This window comes from Barbus barbus, assembly GCF_936440315.1.
Source record: "Barbus barbus genome assembly, chromosome: 35".
Taxonomy (NCBI): domain Eukaryota; kingdom Metazoa; phylum Chordata; class Actinopteri; order Cypriniformes; family Cyprinidae; genus Barbus; species Barbus barbus.
In genome coordinates, this window is record NC_136763.1 from 12925927 (window position 1) to 12938809 (window position 12883).

The 12883-nt window shown below is 41.3% G+C and overlaps 1 long non-coding RNA gene across 1 annotated transcript in view; it reads right to left on the reverse strand.

The window, feature by feature from the left end:
- Positions 1–12883, reverse strand: part of LOC306854641 — an 80794-nt gene that overhangs the window by 56166 nt on the left and 11745 nt on the right. The gene's annotated exons all lie outside the window — the stretch shown is intronic.

Genomic DNA, 12883 nt, shown 5'->3' on the forward strand with positions numbered 1-12883 from the left:
AGAGAGGGCCCCACAGTGCCAGGAGGAAACTGTAATGAGATTTCGAGGGGGTGTGGAGATACTTGGCCTCTCACACATTTATACATACAGACAACCACAAACACAAAAAGAAAAACACAAAGATATGTTCACAAGTACGCCTACACTAGTACACTGACCATGTTTACATGCACATGACTTTCTTATTAAGATCTATATTCTAGAACGATTCTAGTATTAAGACTCTATACTGAATATACTCTATGCTCATTTATTTCTGATATTCTCTACAGGAAGTACTGCATTATTTTGGAAACTATGCATAGTAATTGAAGTCATTTTGACTCATTAATCCTCATTCATGTACTTGACAACAAGCCCAATAAAAAGCAAAATGTAGGTGATTTTCACCCATCTGTAGTTTGATTTATGGTACTTTGCATTTCTATTCCTACTGTCAGGATCATGCCCTCACTGTTTTATCAGTCTTGTCTCTATTCAGTGTTTCCATGTCTGTTTTGTGTCTGAGCACATGGCTCTGTCTTTGTTATTATCTGCATTGTGCTCCTCTCGTCCTGCCTCCTTGTTTCCCATTACCACGCCCCCTTCTTTAGTCCTCATTGGTCTGAGTGTTGTCACCTGTCCCTCTCGTTCTCTCCTTGTTTGTCTGAGTGTTGCCACCTGTTCCTCATGTTCTCCTGTCCTTTATATTGTTCTCCCTTTGCCTCTTGTTTTTGCCAGTTCGTTGTGCTACATCAGTGTTTGCTTGCTCTGTCTTACCAGTCCTGTGATACCGCTTATTCCCTACCTAGCTGTTTGTTGTTATTTGTTTTAGTCTCACGTTAGTCCCCAGTCTTGTCTCGCCCTGTCCTTGCTGGGTCTGCCATGCTGCTAGGCCTGTGCGGATTCGGTGACATCATTAGTGTGGAGTGGCCGTGGAGTGTCAGGCCACCGCTGCTAACCTCCAGCCTCGCTGCCGTCACTGCTCTCTGGCGACTGCCATCCTGGACTGGACTCTGTGGCCGCTCACCTAGGCCGCCTGTCGCCATTCATTCCCTGCCCATTGTCTGGACTGTGTTCACTCCCCTCCTCACCATCTCTTGTCCTGTAAGCTGTTAATAAACTTCCAACACTATTCTGCATTTGAATCCTCTCTCCTAGAAACCCTAACACCACCTGGCCTGTACTGGACTCAGCAGAATGAGTATCAAGATCCTGCAAATGCCCAGGAGAGACTGGCTCATCATCGAGGTCTTTCTAACCTTCGCCAACAGGGCTGGGAGATGGGTGCATTTACCCAGTTTTTCTGGACGATGTCAAGGGGGCTTGATTATGATGATACTACCCTCAAAGACATCTTCAGTGCCTGCTTGGATGATCCCCTGCCTAAGTGGGAGATGGATGGTCTCAAGATTTTAAATTTCTGGGACTTCTCCAGGTATCTTGGTCATCGCATCCAGTGGGGAATGCCTCCACCTCCTGAGCCAGCATGCAGCAACCACTCTGCCCCACTTCCCTTGTCAAGTCAAGACCAAGATCCTCTTCTGACTCCTACTCCGAAGCGAAGGGCATGAAGGAAGAGGGCTCTTCAGTCTGCTGCATCCATTTATGACTCTGACACCTTTCCAGTCTCCCCTGAGCCTGTCAAGTCAACTGATGTCATCTCCCAGACATCTAAGTCAGTCCCTATTGTTTCAGAATGTTGAACCAACCTTAGCTTTCCCAGAGGTGGTCAAGAGCACTGCCGGCCTTTCCATACCAGTCAAGCCTGTTTCAGTCACTCCAGAGCCAGTCAAGCCCACTCCAGTCATTCTTGACCCAGTCAAATCTGCTCCAGTCACTCCAGATCCCGTCAGGCCTGTTGCAGTCACTCCAGAGCCAGTCAAGCCTGCTCCCGTCACTCCTGAGTCAGTCAAACCCATTCCAGTCACTCCAAGGCCAGGCAAGCCTGCTCCAATCATTTACAAGATGGCCAAGCGGGCAGCTATCCAGTCAGTTCCAGTCAATTCTAAACCAGAGTCAACTTCTGTCATCCCTGAATCAGTCACCACCTCTACCGTTATCCAGGAGCAAGTTGTTGACTACTGTCATCACTCAGTCTATGAAGTATGCACCAGACACCTGAGTCTATCAAGTCAACCTCTGTCTTCCCAGAGTCACTCCTGTTATTCAAGAATCAGTCACATCCAATGTTGTCCCTAAGGTCTGTTCCCAACTTGTCACATTCTGCCGGGCCAATTCCGGTCTCCACTGAGACTACCAAGATCACTACCTCTCCGCCTGTGTTGGCCGAGTTGGCTACAGATACTACAGAGGCAGTCAACTATGCAGTTTTATCCATCAGGAGAAGGAGAGCGGCCCATGCTGTGCAGTCTAATGCCCTTCCTGTTAGATCCACTGAAGCCATGTTTTTGAATCCTGTCTTGTCTACAGAATTTGTTCCCACCAGTCATGTCCAGTCTAAGACTGTTCCTGTCAGTCATGTCCACAGGGGCTCTTCCTAAGCTGGCTGCTTCTCCTGTCATGGCTGCCGATGCAGAGACTTTCATTTTTCTTGTTCTGGCCACGGAGGCCAATTCAGAGCAGCCTGTTTTCCCAGTTATGTCCACAGAGGCCACTCCTGAACAGCCCGCTCTCACTGTGTTGGCCACATAAGCTATTCCTGCGGCTCCCATTCAGCCCGTTATGGTTAGGGAGGCCACCTCTGAGTTTCCTGCTATTCCTGTTGTGCCCACAGAGGCTGTTCCTGAGCAGCCTGCTCCTAACGTCATGGTCATGGAGGCCATTCCAGTGGCTCACATTAAGCCCGTTATAGCCATGGAGGCCATCTCCGAACACCCCGCTCTCCCAGTCACAGCCATGGAGGTCGTCCATAAGCAGCCCGTAGTCACGGCTCCCAGCCCTCCCTTACCACCCTCTGTCATTCCCAGTACTGGTTCCCCAGGGCCGAGACCTCCCTGGCCAGCCATGAACCATTGGCCTGGTTCAGTTCCCACCTGCCCCTCCCTTCCACTCCCTCTATTTCCTGGCTGCCCTGGTATGCCTAGTTTTGCTCCCCACCCGCCCCCCCTGTTGATCCCTCCTGGTACCCTCTTACCCAATGCAGACGACTGGAGGCGTCCGTTGGGGGAAGGGTACTGTCAGGATCCTGCCCTCACTGTTTTGTCAGTCTTGTCTCTGTTCAGCGTTTCCATGTCTGTTTTGTGTCTGAGCACATGGCTCTGTCTTTGTTATTGTCTGCCATGTGCTCCTCCTGCCTCCTTGCTTCCCATTACCAGGTCCCCTTGTTTAGACCTTGTTGGTCTGAGTGTTGTCACCTGTCCCTCTCGTTCTCCCTTTCCCTCTTGTTTTGCCAGTTCATTGTGCTACGTCAGTGTTTGCTTGCTGTGTCTTACCAGTCCTGTGATACCGCTTATTCCCTACCTAGCTTTTTTGTAAATTTGTTTTAGTCTCAAGTCAAGTCATGCCTCGTCCTGTTCCATCCTGTCCTGTAGGCTGGGCTACTGGTCCGCTCACTGGGTCTGCCACGCTGCTAGGCCTGTGCGGAGTCTGTGACCTCACTAGTGTGGAGTGGCCGTGGAGTGTCAGACCACCGCTGCTAACCTCCAGCTTCGCTGCCGTCACTGCTCTCTGGCAGACTGCCATCCTGGACTGGACTTTGTGGCTGCTCACCTAGGCCACCTGTCGCCATTCATTCCCTGCCCATTGTCTGGACTGTGTTACTCCCCTCCTCACCATCTCTTGTCCTGTCAGTTGTTCTGTTAATAAACCGTCAACACTATTCTGCATTTGAGTCCGCTCTCCTAGAAACCCTGACACCTTCCAAAATGTTTGTTTTCTCAATTGCTTGACTATTTAACACAGAAATGCTCTAATTTGGACAGAAATAAGCAAAAATAAATGAATGTTCAGTTATAGTCTATTTTAAAAAAAGATTAATATTATTGTAATCAAAATTATATGATCACTGTTTTATTCAGATATCTACAAACCGTAATAAATGCTATTCAGATAATTATCAGGCGACATGCACAGTTCAAAAGTTTGGGGTCTGTAAGTGGTTTTTTTTTTTTTTTTTTTTTTTTTTTAAACAGTTTTGGAAGACTTCTGCTTACCAAGGCTGCATTTACTTGATTAAAAATACAGTAAAACAATATCATGAAATATTACAATTTAAAATTATAAATGTGTTCATTTTGATCAACTTACCGCATCCTTGCTGAATAAAACTATTAAATTCTGAGAAAACCCTTACTGACTCCAAACATTTGAAAATCTGAATAAATTCTGATTCATATAGGAACATTTATGTGCATGTTAATACAGTCATTGGGTAGACTCTGTTTTGGTGTTGTGTGTTACTGTGACCCGTCTCCTCAAGTTAGGGTTAATGTTAACAAGACAGATCGACACCACAGCACAGAAATGAGGTGAGGCAGTTATGTGATGTGACTTTGTCAAGGGGGAGAAGACAGAGCGAGTGAAAGCAAGAAAGATCTGACAGACAGATATATGTAACAGAGGGAAGCAAAAAAAAAAAAAAAAACTAAAGGTAAGGAACAGAGAGGGAACATCTGACACTTTCAATCTTATGTCTTCAGAGGACACCTTGTAATCTGTTTAAAAGGTGGAAACACATATATACTATACATCATGACGACTTCCTCTTTTATAATGTCACAAACGGCTACTTTTCATATCCTGGGGAGGCTATTTCAGTCTTGACACTTTATTTACCAAACTCTGTGTGTCTAAGTTGACTCACAATAGAAGCTTCAATTAAGTCTGCTTCAGTAACTTCTAAATTGGCAAGGATGAATTATTACAAACTGAAGAACCTAACTACATGTATTTATTTGTAACTGTCTGAAATACTGGTAAATGGAAAAAAGGTTTTTGATAAATTACATGCTTAAAGGGGTCATATGATGAGGAATCACTTTTTCTTAATTACAGTCTGGCCACAAATTATTAAAGTTGTGATGAAACAGAAGTAGCCATAGACCGTTTTCTTTATATTGCTATGTACATCAGAGTGTAACAAATTACCAAAAAAGAAAACATGTCAAGCAGGGACTTGTTTCTATCCACTGGTTGTTGATTGGATTTTGCAGTGTTGTGCAAGTTACTTCCAAACTGTAATAGATTATAGATTACTTTTTACTGTTATTTAAAAGTGATTCCTTACCTTACAATATTACTGTCTCAGAATTGTAATGTGTTACTTTGTTACTTTTGAGTTACTTTTCACCAAAATAACTACAGAAGTAGAATGTAACATTCTAAAATGACAAAATGTACTAGAGCCCTGCACGGGCCTCAAATTTAGGCCCTATAGCCCGGCCCTGGCCCGAGACGCTGAGGCCCTAGCTCGGCCCGTGTCAGACAGCTTATCAGAATTACCGATCTGAGCCAGTCTTTTCCCCCCCCTTCTCCCAAAACGGCTCATGTTTCAGCTATTAAAATAGTTCAGTTTTGTATGTAAAGGCAAAGTGTTTATATTTTGTTTCGTTTTTTTATTAAGTTCATTTAGAAAAACGTTTGGAGCATTTTTTGTTCATTAAATAAGTTTTTTTTTTTTTTTCTTAAAGTAATGACCAAGCCTGCCAGCGGCAGACCGGCAGGCTGATCATAGCTTATGCTTGATCAATGTAGCCTTCTCAAATCATCATGACTTGCCTAAAATAAAATCTATAGATATACGAAAACAGTTCAAGCATATAACAATGTTTAAACGTTAAACCTATAGATAAATGTGCGCTGCATCCAGTAGTTTGTGCGGAGAGTGGAAGTTAAAGTGCAGGACATGGAGGCACCAGCGCAATCAATTGCCCACATCTGAACTATGACGTGAATATTGGCCCGAAGCCCGGCCCTAGGGACATAAAAGAGTCGGGTCCAAATTTAAATTAAATGTTAAAAATAAATAAATTTGTGTTGTAATGCAAGCGTTCCTGAACATGTACCGAGTAAAATATTGCTGACAATTGAGTAGTAATGCCTTACACTACTGCATTACATCAAAAAGTAATCCGTTACTGTAATACATTATTTTTGTAACGCCTTACTCCCAACACTGGGATTTTGAGACATGGGCTTTGCACTCGAAAGTGGAGGCAGATGAATACATGTTTACAGAGTCATTTAAGTGGACTAAGGGTGTTTATACTTGGCAGGTTTGGTTTGATTATAACAAACTCAGGTGCGTTTGCGCTGATGGTGGCCACAATTTCTTGTTTTGTGGAGCTCCGTATTTTTCCATATTTACACATCAGAAATATCCTGAGTATTTGCATAGTTAACCAAAAACTAAAAAACCTGTAATCATTTACAATGTTCATGTTGTTCCAGACCTTTATGTTATAGGCCTACTTTCTACTGTGGAGCACAAAACAAGATATTTAGAAAAATGTTTTGGCCTACACAACAATGAACCCCATTGAAAAGATATGTTAAAAACTTTAACAAAAGTGGATCTCAGGAGAAATAAATAAAAGTGAAGGATATGACCCCTTTAAAGACTTCAGATGCCTCTCAGTTCAGTGGAAATGCAGACAGACAGGGTGGTTACTCTTACATTAGCATACTATGTCTACTCACGCCTTGCGTCAACAGGATGGACACATGCAATCTGGCAACATGCTCCTGGCACTAACCCAGTTATTCCTCTCCATCACTGACCTTGTCACTGCATAGGGCATTTTCAGGCAGAAGCTCACCACCACATAAATGTTCTCGCATATTACAAATGCTGAAATACCGACTTACACTAACATACACGCTAAACAATATTGTGATAAACGAGGAAGTGGCTAAATGTTCTGCTATCATCCTTCAAAACTAATAAGTCACATTAAAAGTCCCTAGAGTGGATGTTCATGTGATTACTATTTTGTCCATGATACATGAGGGCAGAAAGTGGAGCGTTGTTGTGAATTCTCCAGGGCACTCAGCAAGACAAATTTAACCTCGGCGAATCCCTCACACGCATATAATTGCTTATGGCACGCCGACGAACATGCTAAGAAAATGTTGAGGTACGTTCGGCAAGGACAGAGACTGTGAAGTCAGTTTGGCAAGATGAAGTCTGGGGAATCGGCACGCTTTCAACACCCCTCGCCACCAGAAAGACAGAGTGCGTTTTGATTGCTGGAATGCACGCAACCCACACACATATCCTCTCCACCTGGGTGGTTGGTGCTGCCGAAGATACGAGTCTTACTCTGAGAGGTTTGTAGGCCACAGCTTATCTTTTGCTCACACAAACCTGACTAAAACACGGTAGCTAAAAGACTTTTTCCTTTCTAGACACACACACACACACACACTCCCTGTGGTTACCAATTACAATTTTGCCCCAAATGGAAGTCACAAATGTTTTAATGTAAGACTTTGGCTTTCCTTCCCCACAGAGAAACAGTTTCTGACACAGCGGCAAGTATTTTAAATTGGGTATTGACATGGTGAAATTTGTATTAGCAGTCATTACTTGTAAGTAGTAGGTTGGATATCTAGCACTCCGAGTCCATTTGCCCATCCGTTCAGTGGCTTTTTCTCCGCAGCTCTCAGTGGATTCTTGCTAATCCTGTGTACTCTGTTGGGTTTATCTCCTTTCTCAATAGGTTTAAGCTAAAATGCAGGCTCTGGATTTCCCTAAACCAGGTTTAAGCCTCTGTAAAAAGGATACTTCAGTTTTAGGCATCTGCTGACGTACTCCACTAGTATTATTAATAAAAAGGGACTAAATTAGCACAGAGAGAGTGCTTTTAAGTGTTGATATAGGAACATAGAGGGGTTTGTGTTTATGTAAGAAAGTATGGAGTTACATAAAGTGCTTGCCTCATCTCTCATCTTCTCATCTCACAGCAGACCACCATAGATTTAGTGAGAGAGACAGATTAACCTCAATACATCCACAAACATTAAATCCTTACAACTACTTGTTACACGGATCCCTGTATTACACTTCACCCACATGGCATTAGCTTGGATGCGCATTTTCGAAATCAATTGGAAAATATATGCTAGAGGCATTGGCTTGGCATAAGAAGATGTTTGTTTAAGCAGCCCTCCTGCATCCCCTTCTGATCAAGTGTGGTATGTGATATAACAGCAATTTCTGAGACCACTTATATGGTATTTTTAGTAAGCCTGCATCTAGGTCTGAGATGATTTGCACTAGTGGAGCATATGTTTTCTAGTTAAAGGAGGATGTTAAAAGCAATATGACATCAGAATAATTCATATAATTGTTCTACTCAAAGCATTTACATTCTTTCAGCAGGCCTGTAGACCTTATGCCTTTGCAACAGGGTAGGAACTACTGGAATGGCTTTTCCAATAAGGTCATATAGAAATAACAAAGCATATAGAAATAACAGAGCAATACAAATAAATATATTATAGCATTTCATTTAAATAAAAATGTTATCAGGCAGATGTGAGTGTTGTTGTTTTTTTTATTTAACTAGACCATTGCAAATCATAATGCAAGAATTAATTTGGCTTGTTTCTTTTTATACCAGGCACTGACAAAGGTCACCTTTTTTTCAAACCACATCCCTTCTGCTTGTTGTTCATCTGTATGAATTTCCTCTAAGATACAATCTTTTTGATCTGCCATATTCAAGAAGGTATGGTAGTATATAACGAGCAATGGTAGAAATGTGTCAGCTGGTCAGTGTTGTTATTGTTAACTTAGCAATGATTTTTAATAGTTTAAAATTTAGACTATTAACTTAAATGAAGGTCAAATAAATAAAACAAATTGCTATAAAAGAAAAAAAAAGCTGAAATCTCAACTGGGTTGGTGCTCATAAATCATGCTAATGAACAAAAGGCCACCACAATATTCATTTCAGGAATGTGATATTCCCTTGACAGAGTCCCCAAAAGGTTTTCATTCACAGAGCTGCCAAGCGGAACGTGGCCTGAGAAGTGAATTGAAGTATACAAATTGCAAGTGTGCACCTTAAAAACAGGAACACATCTTCTGAAGGAAGGAGCAGACAAAACATTGTCTGGAGGGCTTGCATAACGTCAAAATAATGTTTCTGCTCTTTTCTCTGGCAATAGTCATGCTGTTCTGTTCAATTTGCATTCATCACTGCTCCCTTAGGTGAACACGCTGAAGTCATTTATCATGCTATCCAAAGAAAGACCATACAATAAATGTGCACTTAATAGTTTCCACGAGAGCCCTGGCAAGCTTTTTGAACTGCCACATATGATTTGAACTTTACAACCAACATTCGTCATGTTTTAGCAACAGAGCCATGGTTATTTATGGTGAGGGCCAATCGGTAGCTGACTCACCCATCATGCAACACTGGCACGTTAATACTTTGTAATTAAACAGCCAACACAGTATTTGCAGACCTAGCAAAAAGGAACTGAAGATGGGATCATTCCAGTTCATGTTTTCTAAAACAATTTCATGCACAATTTGCTCTGTGCTGGATGAGAGCAGTGTGTGAGCGTGCCACTGAATCGCTGGCCTGTCTTTCTGAGACAGAAGTAGATCCCGTCTGCTTTAGAATGCCATTTCACTCTGTGATGGTGCTCTCAACGGACTGCAGATCTGATGGAGTGCAGAACATACCTTTGGATCATGGAAAATAAGATACACTATCTAGTTTTAGATTCTTGGTCCCTTAAAGGGATAGTTCACCCAATGACAATGACAAAGCGACACGATCCCATTCATTTAAATCAAAGTCTATAGAATACCCAAGAGGTGTCACTCATATAGTTTGAATGGGGGAAAAAAGGAAAAAACGCAATGCTCAATATGGCGGCTCTAACAAACGAAGCCCCGCCTTCTGAGTAAAAGAGCCAATCCCTAATTGGTAAAGTCAGCTCGTCACTGCAGCTGCCTAGAAGTCCCGGTTGCTATAGAAACAGTAAGCATTCTGAGACTTTAACATTGTCCGTCATTTTGATTGACAGGGTCGTAAAAATTCTGTCCTAATCTATTATTACCTATCATTTTTATTTTCATATTTTTTAATTATAATAACACACTTAATTGCTTTTATTTTTGTTCACATTTTCATTTTTAATAATGAATTTACAGGATGAGCACATAGGCTTATGCATTTATTTATGAAGAGAACAGATGAACAGAGACAATTGTCATGTTCAACACCACAGTAACAGCGGAGGCCACTAAAACAACAAAATCTGCTAGGGCTGGTAAAAAAAAAAATTATTTCTCAATTTTAATTGATTCTCATTTTTATAACGATTCTTAATCCCAATCGATGCTGTTTTTAGTTGATGAATGAACAGTAGCCTACATATAGTCTCCCATCCAAAGGCCTAAATTGAAATAGGCTAATCTTTATGCATTGATACTTCTGATATGAAACAAAGTCTTAGATTTCAAATTCTGGCAATAAATATAATTTTTGGTGCTCTTTAATGCGGCGGGATAGATCGCTGTAGATCGCTCAGATCAAGCGAAGCGGCAGCGCAAGTTAACTGATCATCTCTTTCGCTTTACTACTAGTGGGTAATCGCCTGTGCGTAATCAAATACATAGCAAAAGAACCGTGACAGTTTTATTTTTGTTCTGGAGCTGATGATCCCACGGTCTGCTGCCACAATGGAGCTCACTCGCCACCAACTGTGCAGGGGTGGGAATTACAGTTACAAATTACAATAGCTCACCCTCTGTGTAATCTGTCAAAGTGATGGCCAGCCTTCAGATATTTCATTTATTTGAAATAGAAATTTAATGTAACAATGCAAGTCTTTACTGTCACTTTTGATCAGTTCATAACATCCTTGCTGAATAAAAGTGTTAATTAAAAAATACCTAATAATAATAGTAATAGTTGTAATTTATTTGTGTTAACTAGCAGCACTAATTTGACCTTGTAATACATGTAGCATGCATAATGCAATGTTAAGTAAAAGATTCTCTTGTTTTTGTGGTGTGATCATAATTATACACATGCAAGTTTATGTTTGTTTCAGCTGCCCGTCCTGCTTGAGTGTGTAGAGGAGAAGGAGGGTGTGCAGTTGGCCTCTGTGGTTAAATCTCCTCTCTTTTCTCCTCTCCTGTTTAGCAGCTGCAGCAACACAGTAGGGGAGCCTACGGGCAATCTGCTCCAAACACACCCTAAAATCCCAGCACTACATATTATCCAGCACACACACACACACACACACATACATACACACACACACACACACACTGGGCCATGAAATGAGCTTCCTCCACAGAGCCCACCCTTCATTTACTGCCTGTTTTATTTATTTATCTCCTAAAGCAGAACAACTAAAGGGCGTCTATCTCCTATAACACTACACTGAAATCCGAACAACTGCAGAATTAACTCTTTTGAGACTCATACTGAATGCGCAAGGTGGTCAGATCATTTCAGTCAGTTTTACATGATCTGCAAAGAGTTAACCTCAACAACATAAAGTCATATGCTACAAACACACAGATACATACACTGTGAAGGTTAGAGTGATTCAAAGGGCAAACAAACTTACCTCATTTAAAACACACAGGGACAGGGGTATAGAAGAAGACAAACCTACAATTAGGGGGGCTGAGCACAGTTGCCAAGTCATTCCCCTTGAAATCCCCCTTTAATCTATCACAGGGGGTGGGTTGTCGTCGAGAGGTGTTGTCATGACAGGTAATGAATTACTGACCCTCTATGTTTAAGAAGACCTCACCTTACAATGTGTTTGTGGTTAGTAGCATGTGGGGATGATCTGGACTACAGTAAGAGGCCAAAATTATCAGTTGGGTCAGAGATCTCTAGTTTCACATATTTTTTTTTCTGCTGTCCACTACTGCTGGGGATTAAAATCCAACTAATGTCCACATATAAAGCTCCAGTAAATGTTACCAGAGATCTGGGGCAGATTTCTGCAATAATGTCTCTTAACTGTGTCCACCTTAAAGGGATAGTTCACCCAAAAATGAAAATTCTGCCACCATTTACTAAGCACCAAGTTGTTCTAATCCTGTATACACTTCCTTCTTCTGTGGTACACAAAACTATTTATTTTGAAGAATGTTGGTAACCAAACAGTTGACAGTAGCCATTGACTTCCATAGATTAGGAAAAACATTCTTCAAAATATCTATGCTCAACAGAGGAAAGAAACTCATTCAGTTTTGAAACAACTTGAGGGAGACTAAACAACAGAAGTTTCTTTTTTCTTTCTTTTTTTTAAATCAAAATTTGTAATAATTTACTTGTTCCAAATCTGTACAACTTTTATTTATTCATTTATTCTCCATACAATAAAAGCTAAAGGGATTGATTGTTATTTTGGTCCCTATTACATTTCATTATATTCACACAAACAGCTCTTCAAATTAACTTAATTTTTCATTAAACTTTTTTTGGTGAACAATCGTTTTAGCAGTTATGGCCCTGCTTTAAAGTCTGCCTAAGAAACACAATTGACCAAACAACACTGATTTTTCTGATTATAGAAGACAGCTTTAATCAAGCCACACTTAGGACTGGTCGGCCAGATCGATTCAGATTTTCAAATGACTTTTTATTAGTTCTTTTCAATCCTTTAGTAAAACATATCTTGCTCCTAAACAGTAAATCCAGAAGAAAGAAACCAAAAAGGCAGTTATTCAGTAAACGCTAACATTTGCAACTCAGAAAAATTAGGCTGACAGTCAGGGAATTAAAAAAATATGAATCTCTGCAGCGATTCAGGTGCAATTCATGTTGTGATTTTAAGCTGTTTAACGTCAGCTTCAGTGCAGCACACTCTTGACAGTGTTTGGCTGGATTCTGCACGATAATCCATTTTCACAGTCACGCTTCACTGTGTCAGGGAACCATTTGGTGTGGCATTATAAATATATGCTCAATCCCTGCCTTTTCGAACTGCTTATGGTCCTCACTAATGGAAA